Source organism: Trichosurus vulpecula, chromosome 2, assembly GCF_011100635.1.
Source record: "Trichosurus vulpecula isolate mTriVul1 chromosome 2, mTriVul1.pri, whole genome shotgun sequence".
In the NCBI taxonomy this organism is placed as follows: Eukaryota; Metazoa; Chordata; class Mammalia; order Diprotodontia; family Phalangeridae; genus Trichosurus; species Trichosurus vulpecula.
Window position 1 is genome coordinate 436,759,545 of NC_050574.1, and position 12,611 is coordinate 436,772,155.

Consider the following 12,611-nt stretch of genomic DNA (forward strand, 5'->3'; position numbering starts at 1 on the left):
GTTAAACCATGCTGCAAAGAATCTAGAGTTAAAGGATGCAGAATGGAAGAGAGAAAGGAACCTCAGTTCAAATCCTTAAATTGTGCCTGTGGGACTTTGGGCTAGTCACTTCACTTCTCTGGTTCTCAGTTGCCTCACACATAAAACAAGGAGGCTGGACTAAATGACCTCTGAAATCTCTCCCACCTCTCAATCTATGATCCTATAAAAAAAGAGAGAGATGTGTAAAAAGCACAATAAAATGCCTAGGTGTGTCAGTCTATTCATGCCTACTGCCTCTACTCCTATTCGCAGGCTGCTGAATGACCATGGAGAAAATCAGAAAATGGCGCTGATTGGGTCTACTACAAATTTATGTTACATAATCATAACTGGGTCTTCACTGCAAAAAGATAATCCTTTTGCAAAAATCTTCACCATCAAATTCACCACAGTGGCTTTTCCAAACCTTGTCATTGCTTCTCAAACCTCCCATAGCTACTCTTTCTCCCACCCTCTAAGCTGAGAAGGTTGACTATTTAAATGAAAGAAAACTGAGGCTCTTCACCAAGAACACTCTCTTCTCCCTTCCTCCTCACTTCATATCAATCAGGTGTCTTTCACAACTTTCTCCTTCTTTACTCCTGTCTCACATGAAGAAATGGTCCTTCTCCCTGCCAAGGTAAGTCTATATTTATGTACCCTTGATCCCACTCCATCTTATCTTCCATGGAACACTGCCCTCTTTATTATCCCAATTCCCTCACTAATTTTTAAGTAGCTTGCTGCTTAGAAACATGGCCATGCTTCTCTTATCCTCAAAAAATCCTTATTTGGTCTTCCATCCCATATCTCTCTTCACTTTTGTGGCTAAACTCTGAAAAAGATATCTACAGTCAATGACTCCACTTCTTTTCCTCTCAATCTCTTAACTCTGCAGTATTCCTTTCAACTTCATCATTCAAATGAAGCTGCTCCCTCAAAAGTTACTAGAGGAAGCTAGGTTGTACAGTGGAAAGAACTGATGAGCCTCATTCCGTTGGTTATAATTCTTCTTTACAACTTTACTATTGTGTAAATAAGTTTAATGTGAAGGTATATGTAGAACCTATATTGGATTACATGCCATCTTGAGGAAGGTGAAGGGAGAGGAGAGGGGGGAGAAAATTTGGAATTCAAAAACTTGTGGAACTGAGTGTTGTAAACTAAAAATAAAAATAAATTAAAAAAAATAAAATATATGTTTCAATGGGGGAAAAAAAAGAACTGATGAATCTGAAGTCAGGAAGACCTGACCTCAGACCCTAAAGAAGCCACTTAAACTCTACCTCAGTTTCCTCATCTGTAAAATGGAAATAATAATAGCATCTATTATTATATAATATTATTATACTATAATTATTTTATTAAAATTATTAAAACTTTTATTTTATTTTAATTATATTATGGTATATTATAGACTAATTAACTATAATAATTGATATTGGTATATAATCATATTATTAGGTATCATAATATATATTATCACAACAACCCTACCTAGGGTTATTGTGAAGATACAATAAAGATAATATTTGTAAAAATTCTTTGCAAAGCTTAAAGCATTACTACTACTACTACTACCACCACCACCCCTACCCCTCCTACTATTACTACTACTACCACCACCACCCAATGACCTTTCTAGGTTCTCATGATACTGCACTCTTTCGGTTCTACCTCCGCCTACTGGACAGCTCATTCTCAACCTCTTTAGCTGGATCTTCATCCAGGTTATACCACTAACCATGAGTGTCCCCCATGGCTCTGTCCTGGATCTGCTTCTCTTTTCTTTCTTTATTATGTCATCAGCTCCCTTGGGTTCAACTTATCATCTTTGTAGAGATAATTCTCACATTTGTTTATCCAGCCCTAACAACTCTCCTGACTTCCAATCTCCCATCTCCAACTGCCCACAGGACATCTTGATTAGGCGTCCCTCAGACATCATAAACCCAACATGTCCTCCAACATGCAACTAATTATTCCCCTGCCACCCCTCCACCCACCCAAAAAAGGGAGGTACCCTTTTGTCCTCCCAGTCACTCCAGATCACATCTAGGAATCATCCTTGACTCCTCTCTCTTACCTTTCATATTCAATCTGTTGACAAGCCAAATCCAGCCACCCTTTGGTACATCTCTCATATATTTTCCCTTCTCTCCTAACATGGCCTCCACCCTGTCCTCATCATCTCAAGCCCTGATCTATTCTAATGGTCTACTGGTTGGTCACTCCCCACTCCAGTCTATCCTCTATTCAGAGGTCAAACTCATCTTCCTAAAGCACAAGTCTGACCATGTCACTCCACTATTCAATAAACTCCAGTGGCTCCCTATTAACCTCCAGAACCAAAAATACAATTCCTTGCTCGACTTTTAAAACCTGAAGTCTTCCGTATCTTCTTACACTTTATTCCCTTCTATGTACTCTGTGATCTAGTGACACAGGCCGTACCATTCCTCCAACACAAAACCCCATCTCCCAACTCCCTCCCTTTTGGCTGCCTCTGTGCCTACAATGTTCTCCCTCCTTGTCTCTGCCTTCTGGCTTCTCTGGTCACCTTCAAGACAACTAAAATCTCACCTTTGAAATCCCAATCTTTGAAAATATTTGTTGACTAACTTGTATCATATCCTCTGGTGTCTGCTTTGGTTTGCATCCTCCTCTAGAATGTTGGACTTTCCAATGTGAGAAGATAATTTCTCTTACTGAACCTTTCAGGAAATTTCTAGACTTCATTGTAATTTTAGTAATCAAAGGGTTAACCAATCACAAGTTTTGTTTACTTTGTAGAAGGTTTGAATGGTTGTTGGGTAGTGTCACGTGTCAAAACACAATGAATCGACAGATTTTTAGTTTTGTTTCTGTTTTAAAGAATAAAAGTATTAAAACAAATCTCTAGAATACCTTAGTCCCAAATCACTTTTCATCCATCTGTTCTTAAAATTTTCTTTTATATAAAATAGGGACAATTTTACAGTTTATCAAAGTCAAGAGTAAGATGTTGATTTTAAAGTTTCTTTAAAATGAAAAAAACATTTTATTGGTGATAGCATTGTCACAATAATTCCTTACAGCCATATAGAAGACTTTTAGCAATGTCAAAACTAGGATCTAATATGATCTGATGTGACTTTATGAGCTGGGGAAAAGAGATCATAGAACAAATAGATTTAAAGGTATAACAAATCTGAAAGGTCTAGTCCAACTTGTTCATTTTATTGATGAGGAAACTGAGGCCCAGTGAATAACCTATTGCTCCCAAAACCTGCTTACTAGCTAATAACAGTAGAATTGTTTTTTAATTTAAGGCACAACGCTACTCTGGGTTCTCTACTTTTCCCAGTTATTATGTTAAGAATTTTAAATTAAAATGCCTTTTGAAAAAAGTAATAAAACTGACATGGTTGTGCTGGGTCGGCAAAACAGCATAATTACTAGAAACAAAAACAAGTGATCTGCAATGGTGTTATATTGGTTTAATTTCCTTTTACAAGCACTTTAATTTTTGTTCTAATATTACTTCAAAAATAAGCTTTTAGAACCAAAGAAAAATTTAAAAAATTGCTAAAATAGACGTATGTTACTTTGAAATTATAGTATTTTCTATAGTTCAGTCATTTCTAAGATTTACTAGTGTAGACTGACGTTCTAACTTAGTAAGTATCCAAAATAAAATGCAGTTTGATGAACTGTTAATGAAGCATTTTAAAGTACTGCTATAATGTTTGCTCTTTTAAATTCTTATTTACAATACAAAAATGGACCATTTGAAATAATTCTCTTTTCAGTCTATTTTTAAAAAATACTTCTTTTTCAATTTAACATGACTCATTAATGCCACTAATTGTGATCCCTGATGAGAGAAAATTCAGACTTCGTTAAGATACAGTGAATTTTCAGAATTGAAAAGGGTTTGTGTGATCCTATTTTTTGTAGTCTGCTATACTCTCTGAAGCATTTACTCTAGGAAACATCTTAATTAATATGAAAAATAATTTTTAATAGATGCTAAAACTTTGCTGAAACAGTTCTCTTGATTGACCCGATGCATTTTAAAAAAAAATTTCTATGAGTATCCATAATATGCAAGGAAGGACAGAAAACATCATTCATCCTCCTATTGAGACGAATAACATAACGTGTATTTAAATTTTTTGCTTACAAGCAAGGGCCACCCAGAGAATAATTATTCACAGAAAGAAAAGATTTTTGAATGACTGACTAGATATGGCTTACCGCAATGTGTAAGTGTGTTGTATAGCAAACACTAGCGTCATAGGCACGAGGGGAGGTAGAAAAGGACACAGTGAAGAAAAGGACACTAAGATGCAAAGAGAATTCATTCAACAAACATTCAATAAGCATATACTGAATGCTTGTTCCCCAGAGAGAAACATACCCCTGGGAGGCTAAATGGTTACTCATGAACTACAGTAGTAGGAATAGTTATGTATACATTTGCCTCTACAATCTGAGGCAACAGACTCCCCAGAGGTTCTCATCTTTGGGTACAAGTTGAAGAATACCTCAGAGGTGTAAGACAGAACCATGCAATCTACCTAAATTTAGTATTATTTCTATAGGCATTCTTTGCCTTTGTAAGTATAATGTGGAGCACATACATAATCATGATGGTATGAGAAAACAGGGAAAGAGGGGAGATATTCAAATTGAGTAGCAGAATATGTGTCCCAAAAGTCTTGGTGCCATTTTAAGCTATTGACAATTAAGGAGGAAAAAAAAAGCTCAAATTAAAGCAAAGGTTAATTAAGCTTCAATAGCTTAATTAATTAATATATAAAATCCTGCTATAGTTGCAGTAAGAGGAAGAAAATCAGGTAACTTCGGATCTGGTACAGCTGATTTGTAATGAAGAGAATCAGGCAAGCTTAAGACCTAGACGTTCAAAAGCTTACATGCCATCAGCAATTAGAGATCAGTGAACTTTACTTTAGGAATGAAGAAAAGTCGTTCTCAACTCTTTATGCTTCTTTACCTTCTCCTCCACACATATCCAATCAGTTGTTAAGTCTTGTCAATTCTCTCTCTTTCTGAGTATCTTTTATCAGGTACCTGCCTGCTTTCTTTTTAACTCAAACAGCCACTACCTGAAATTAGGTCCTCATCATCTCTCCTCTTATCCATTACAAGAGCCTACTCATTTGCCTCCCAGCCTCTTGCCTCTTCCCTCTCCAATCTTTTCTTAACACTGCCCATTTAATAGTCCTTCAAAATCTGGTTGTAGGTTATATTTTCAAGTTAATTTCATATTACTTCCTATTGTACCCTACAATCCTGCCAAAACGTCCTACTCTCAGTTTCCTGTATATAACATTCCATTATTTGTCACCCTGCTCAGGAACAGCCTGTCTCTTCATACCTAGAATGTTCTCTTTCCTCTGCTCTGCCTCTTGGAACTCATACTAGCTTCAAGGCTCAACTCAAGGACCATCTACCAAGAGGCCTTTCTCAATGCCCCCAAACATTAGTTTTCCCACCAAAATGCTTTGTGTATATTTCATATGATCTGAAAACATGTTTCTCCCTAGGAGAATACTTGGAAGGTAAAGAGTACATTATTATAATAGTATTTTACCTAGCACACAGTAGGTACTTAACAAATAGGGCAGCTAGGTGGCAAAGGAAGCCTGAAGTCAGACTTCCTGAGTTTAAAATCGGACCCAGGCATTTACTAGCTGTGTGACCCTGGGCAAGTCACTTAACTCTGTTTGACTCATTTTCCTCATCTGTAAAATGAGCTAGAGAAGGAAATGGCAAACCACTCCAGAATCTTTGCCAAGATAACCCCAAATGGGGTCACAAAGAATCAGACACTACTGAAATGACTGAACAACAAACGAAAATACTTAATAAATGTTTGCTGAAATGAGAAAGCCCTGAGCTCAAAGGCAAGGGAAGAGTGCCCTGAAGCAGTTATGAAAAGTTACTAACACAACCAGAGTTGAATTCTTTGCACATGACTGAAGTTATACACTAAGAATAAGCACGTATGGAAAGCGATGGCAGAGGTAGACACTGGAGGCAGGGAAAACTATTAGGATTCACGGGCTCTAGCATGCCGAATTTGCAGAGCAAAGCGACTAAATCTCCCCTAAGAATTCTGCGTGGTTGAGTCAGAAGGGGTTTTCCTAATGCCAGAATGCACCATCTCCCACCAGTATCCCTGCCCCATTATCAACTGATATGAATAATTAAACCACAGTTAATTAGCTGCACAAAATAAGGGCATTTTCTACGTCAGTAAAATAAGATCAGTCACTACAAAGCATCTCTCCACCAGTTACAAAGAAAAGGAGAGAGGGTTCAAAATTTAGACAATACATGTGGCACAGTGGTAAATAAACTTCCTGGTCCTCTATATCCTTTTCTCCCCTTGATGGGGTTGTCATGCAGTTACCCTTAGGCAAGGTGTAGTTTTTCTGCTGAGCTTCTTAAGAGTCATATTTTTCCTTATAGAAGTTGTTTTTCCTCAGTGTGTCTCTCTCATTTAATCTTTCAATATTTGTTTTCAAAGAAGATTGCTGGTTTTATACATGCCCCATAAGACATGACAAAGTCTCCCCAACGAATCCAAAGGCATTTCCCATACAGCATCACTCCATTTATTCAATGGCTTTTAAGGACTTATAAATTGATAAATAACTTTCGAATATGGTTTAAAGGCTTTGATTGATTCAAGTGAGGTATTCTCACCTGGTCAAGCATATTATCTTGTAAGCTATTCCTCATCTTTATAATAGGATCATAAGTCTAGAACTGAAAAGGACTTTAGTTATCATGTAGCAAAACCCCTCTTTTTATGAATGAGAACACCGAAGCTCAGAGAATAGATTCCTATTGTCTCTTAGCAAGAAAGGGAGAAATGGAAGAGAGAAATTAAATTCAGTGGGAGAAAGAGATACATGGGAAGTTTAACCTGGAGGTGGGAGAGAGGAGAAAGAGCATCCTACAGAAAAGTAATCTTTAAGGAGGAGGTATATGCCTAGTTTGGGAGAAGATTACATGATTTCTTTAGTCTGGGAGGGGATTTTGTGAGAGCCTTGTGTCTCCAAGGAAAGGGGATAAGTTGTTGGGGCCAGCTGGTATTTGTATTGGTGGGGGAGCTAGAGATGAGATGGCACAGTCTTTTCCAAAAGATAGAGATTATTAAGAAAGCATAAGATAGGACTGGTCTAAATTAGGAACACTAGGTAATTTCTACTATTCTGGGCTTTTTCTTTTTTTTTCTGGGCTTTTTCTATTAGCTATAGCTTCCCTCATAAATTAATATTTCTAAAGATGGAGAAGAGAAAAAAAAAAAGATGAGGCAAGATTTATTTTTTCAAAATAACATGCAGTATGTGGTTAGTAAATGGAGCTTAAACCCGATATGCTCCAAAAACTTTAACCTTATGAGGGGCAGAGAGAGAATAAAAAGAAAACAAATAAAAGTATAGTCCATGAAACAGAAAATAAAACAGAACTAACGAAAGAATCAATTTTTTTCCTTTAAAAAAACTACAGGGAAAAGAAAATAAAAATGAAGGAGAAAGGGAGGCAGAGAAAATTTTACACTAAATACTTAACTGGGAAGGGGAAAAGAAGGGATAAAAGATGAGGATACATGCATAATTAGAGAAAGGGTAGATAAACAGAGACTGAAGGACCTAATGAGGATAAGATTGGAACAAAACAGGTTAAGCAAAACTAATAATAAGGGCAAAGAATTGTCATAAAAGAGGAAGGGGACTTTTAATTTAAAAGGAAGAAAATACAAACCTAAAAATCATAACTTTAAACAGCCCAATAAAATGATTAACAATGAGTAAGAAAGTAAAATCCAAAATGGTGTTTAAGAAATGCATCTAAAATGTAAACACATATAGAACAAAATTGAGAGATTAGAGCAAAAGTTACTATGCATTGGGTAAATATCACCCAAAATAATTAGTTGGAACCATTCTATCAGACAAAGCAAAAATACAAATTTGTAACATCAATATATAAAACTATATAATGCTTAAAGAAACCATAGACAATGGACGAACATTAATACTAACATATATGCACCAAATAGCATAGTGTCTAGATTCAAAAAAGATAAAATAGCTAAAACACAAAATGCTGTATTAACAGTAACTGCAGGAGATTTTAACATCCCTCTCTCAAAGTTGGAACAAGAAAAAAATACTTATTTTTAAAGGAGAACATAAAGCTGAACAAAATTGTGGAGAACCAGAGGTGAAAGACTTACATCGTTTTCTGAAAGGAGACATTAAAGAATACACCACATAGTATGAAGGAACCACATAGTTCCCTTTAAAAATCAGATCATTTAGTAGCGTAGAGAAAAATTATAAATCAGGGGGCACAGTGGGTAGAACACCAGGCCTGGAGTGAAGAAGACTCACTTTCCTGTGTTAAATCTGGCCTCAGACACTTGCTAACTGTGTGACCATGGGCAAGTCACACAACCCTACTGGCCTCAGTTTCCTCATTTTGTAAAATGAGCTGGAGAAGGAAATGGCAAACAAATTCAGTATCTTTGCAAAGAGAACCCTATACAGGATCACAAAAAGTTGGACACAACTGAAATGACTGAACAACAACGAAATAAAAAAGCAGAAAACTAAAATTCAAGAACTTTCACCTCCCAAACTTTTACTCCATAAAGAACAACAGTTGGCTGAGTGAGGGAAGACTGAAGGACCATCCCCCCACCCCTGATGTTTCCAGAGGCCAAGCCTAATAATGCTGACAAAAAGTGATCTCAGGGTGTTTGTGTGGGCTAGGAGGGGCAAGCACACCTGGTGAGTGAGGCACCACAGGTAGAAAGAATATTTTTGGGACAGCATGGATGTTGTGACTTAGGGGAGGTGATGAGTCCCTGAGATTGAGTCCCTGGACGGAATTCAGAAAACTCCTCCAGTAAGGAGGACCTATGGCCTAGGGGAACATTACCCAAAACTGGGGAATAAAACCTGATTATAACAATAAGCTACTAAAAACAAAACAAAAATAACAATGATTAAGCAAAGGAAAAAGAACCTAACCATAGATAGTTACTTTAGTACAAAAGTAGATCTGGGTTCATATTCAAAGGCAGAGAGTGAAGTTAAAAAAATCATTCCTACCCCAAAGAGTAATACCAAATAGTCACAAGTCCAAAAAGAGTTCTTGGAAGAACTTAAAAAGGAATTCAAAAATCAAGTAAGGGAGACGGAAGAAAAATTAGGGGGAAAAAAAGCAATCCAAAAAAATTATGAAAAGAAAGTTGACCAATTGAAAAAGAGGTCCAAAATCTTAAGGAAGGTTTTCAACTCCTTGAAAATTTAAATTGGACAAGTGGAACTGAATGATATTATAAAACACCAAGAAATAATAAAAATAGAAAAAATAGAAGAGAACCTGAAACATCTCATTAGAAAAATAACTGATGTGGAGAACAGATTGAGGAGAGACAATATAAGAATTGTTGGACTACCAGAATGTTATGATCAAAAAAAAAATCTGGATACAATATTACAAGACATTATTAAGGAAAATTGCCCCAACATTCTAGAATAAGAGGGTAAAGTAGAAATAGAAAAAATCTACCATTCATCACCTGAAAGTTTTCCTACCAACAGGAAAACTTACTGGAATATGATAGCCAAGTTTCAAAAATCCCAGGTTAAGAAGAAAATAGTGAAAGCAACAAGAAAAAAAACAATGTAAATATGGTGGAGATATAGTCAAGATTTCACAAGACTAGTAAATTCTTCTCTAAAAGACCACAGGTCTTGGAAAATTACATTTTGAAGAGTAAAAGAGCTGAGGTTGCATCCAAGAACAACTCACCCAGCAAAGTTGAATATAATCCTGAATGAAAAAGAAAAATAAAAGGGAGGCCAAGAGGGAAGCATGCAAACAGGGACTCGCTTGAGCTCTCCCCCAAATCCCTCCAAACACCTGTAAAAAATGACACTAAAAAAATTCTAGAGCTACAGAACCCACAAAATGACAGAGTGAAACAAGTCTCTAGCCCAAGATGGCCTAGATTGTCTCTAGGAAGGGTCTATTGCACCATGCTGGAAGTGGAGCTTGGCCCAGCTTGGGCCATGTTGGAAGAGACCAGGCCTGAGTAGACCAGGCAGAGGAGGCTTCAGGGCACTGAATCATTGAGCTATGACAGTTTCCAGGCTTCTCAATTCACAAACACCAAAAACAACTTAGCAGGTCAGTAGGAAAACTGTTGGACCTGGGTGAGAGAAGTGCACGGTCCGGCCCCAGCCCCAGGGCAGTGGAGGTAGCAGCAGCAGCAGCTGCTTCCTGAGCTGCACACCCTCAGACATGGGGAAGAATCAGGCAGCTGATCAGAGTGGGAGTACAGGGATCTCTTTGCTGGCACTGAGGCAGTGTTCTCTTGCTTTGCCCTGCCACAGTCCTGGTTGGCATTCCTTGGGGGAGGAGGAGCGCTGGTGTGGCACAGCTTGTGGTGGCTGTGGAGAGGGAGTCGTCCTGGTAGTTACATGGCAGAAAGGAGTGCTTGCACTCACAAACCAGAGCACAGGCCAGGAGAGGAGTATAATACCACCTCAGAATAGAAGTAGCTCTGAAAATAGCAATGCAAGACCCCTGAAGCTTGGGACAAAGCACTCTCTACACTGGAGGCAGTCATACCCTGACAAAGAGCTAAAAAGTCAAATAATTGGCTGGGAAAAATGAGCAGGCAGTATAATAGGACTCAGACTATAGAATCTTTCTTTGGTGACAAAGAAGATCAAAACATACAGACAGAGGAAGTCAACAAAGTCTAAGAGCCTACATCAAAAGCCTCCAAGAAAAATATGAATTGGTCTCAGGACATAGAAGAGCTCAAAAAGGATTTGGAAAATCAAGTTGAGAGAAGCAGAGGAAAAATTGGGAAGAGAAATGAGAGTGATACAAGAAAATCATGAAATACAAGTCAACAACTTCCTAAAGGTGACCCCCCAAAAACTTAAGAAAATAACACCTTCAAAAATAGACTAACCCAAATGGTAAAAGAGCTCCAAAAAGCCAATGAGGAGAAGAATGCCTTAAAAGGCAGACTAAGCCAAATGGAAAAAGGAGGTCCAAAAGACCACTGAAGAAAATACTACCTTAAAAATTAGACTGGAGCAAGTGGAAGCTAGTGACTTTATGAGAAATCAAGAAATCATAAAACAGAACCAAACGAATGGAAAAATGGAAGACAATGTGAAATATCTCATTGGAAAAACCACTGGCCTGGAGAATAGATTCAGGAGAGATAATTTAAAAATTATTGGACTACCTGAAAGCCATGATCAAAAAAAGAGCCTAGATATCATCTTTCAAGAAATTATCAAGGAAAACTGTTCTGATATTCTACAACCAGGAGGTAAAATAGAAATGGAAAGAATCTACCATCACCTCCTAAAAGAGATCTCAAAAGGAAAACTCCCAGGAATATTGTAGCCAAGTTCCAGAGTTCCCAGGTCAAGGAGAAAATATTACAAGCAGCCAGAAAGAAACAATTCAAGTATTGTGAAAACACAATCAGGACAACACAAGATCTAGCAGCTTCTACATTAAGGGACTGAAGGGCTTAGAATATGATATTCTGGAGGTCAAAGGAGCAAGGGCTAAAACCAAGAATCACCTACCTAGCAAAACTGAGTATAATACTTCAGGGCAAAATATGGACTTTCAATGAAACAGAAGACTTTCAAGCATTCTTGATGAATAAAACTAGAGCTGAATAGAAAATCTGACTTTCAAACACAAGAATCAAGAGAAACATGAAGAGATAAACAGGAAAGAGAAATCATAGGGGACTTACTAAAGTTGAACTGTTTTGTTTACATTCCTACATGGAAAGATGATATTTGTAATTCATGAGACCTTTCTCAATATTAGGGTAGCTGAAGGGAATATACATATATAGACAGAGGAAACAGGGTGAGTTGAATATGAAGAGATTATATCCAAAAAAAATAAAATTAAGGAGTGAGAGAGGAATATATTGGGAGAAGGAGAAAGGGAGAAATAGAATAAGTTAAATTATCTCACATGAAAGTGGCAAGAAAAAGCTGCTACAATGGAAGGGAAGAGGGGGTAGGTGGAAGGGAATAAGTGAATCTTGCTCTCATCAGATCTGGCTTAAGGAGGAAATAACATGCACACTCAGTTGGGTATCTTACCCTACAGGAAAGTAGGAGGAAAGAGGATGGGGGCGGGGGGGGGGGGGGGGGAGTGGCGGGGGCAGGGCAGGATGATAGAAGGAAGAGCAGATTGGGGTTGGAGACAGTAAAAAACAAACACTTTTGAGAAGAGACAGGGTCAAAGGAGAAAACTGAATAAAGGCAGACAGGATAGGATGGAAGGAAATATGTCTTTCACAACCTGACTATTATGGAAGTGTTTTGCATAATGATACATGTATCACCTATATTGAACTGCTTGCCTTCTCAAGGAGGATGGGTGGGAAGGAAAGAAGGGAGAGAATCTGGAACTCAAATTTCTAAAAACAAATGTTAAAAAAAATTGTTTTTACATTCAACCGGGAAATAAGATACACAGGCAATGGGGTTATAGAAATCTAT

At 37.5% G+C, this 12,611-nt stretch overlaps 1 protein-coding gene across 9 annotated transcripts in view; it reads right to left on the reverse strand.

The window, feature by feature from the left end:
* CASK (calcium/calmodulin dependent serine protein kinase) overlaps window positions 1-12,611 on the reverse strand; it is a 410,968-nt gene that overhangs the window by 255,155 nt on the left and 143,202 nt on the right. The window contains exon 1 of one of the 9 annotated variants that reach the window (XM_036744935.1): window positions 2,605-2,706. The exons of the other annotated variants lie outside the window; for them this stretch is intronic. The gene's annotated coding sequence lies outside the window, so the exon portion shown is untranslated. Of the gene's footprint in view, window positions 1-2,604; window positions 2,707-12,611 lie in introns of those variants that run through there. 9 annotated transcript variants of the gene reach the window in all.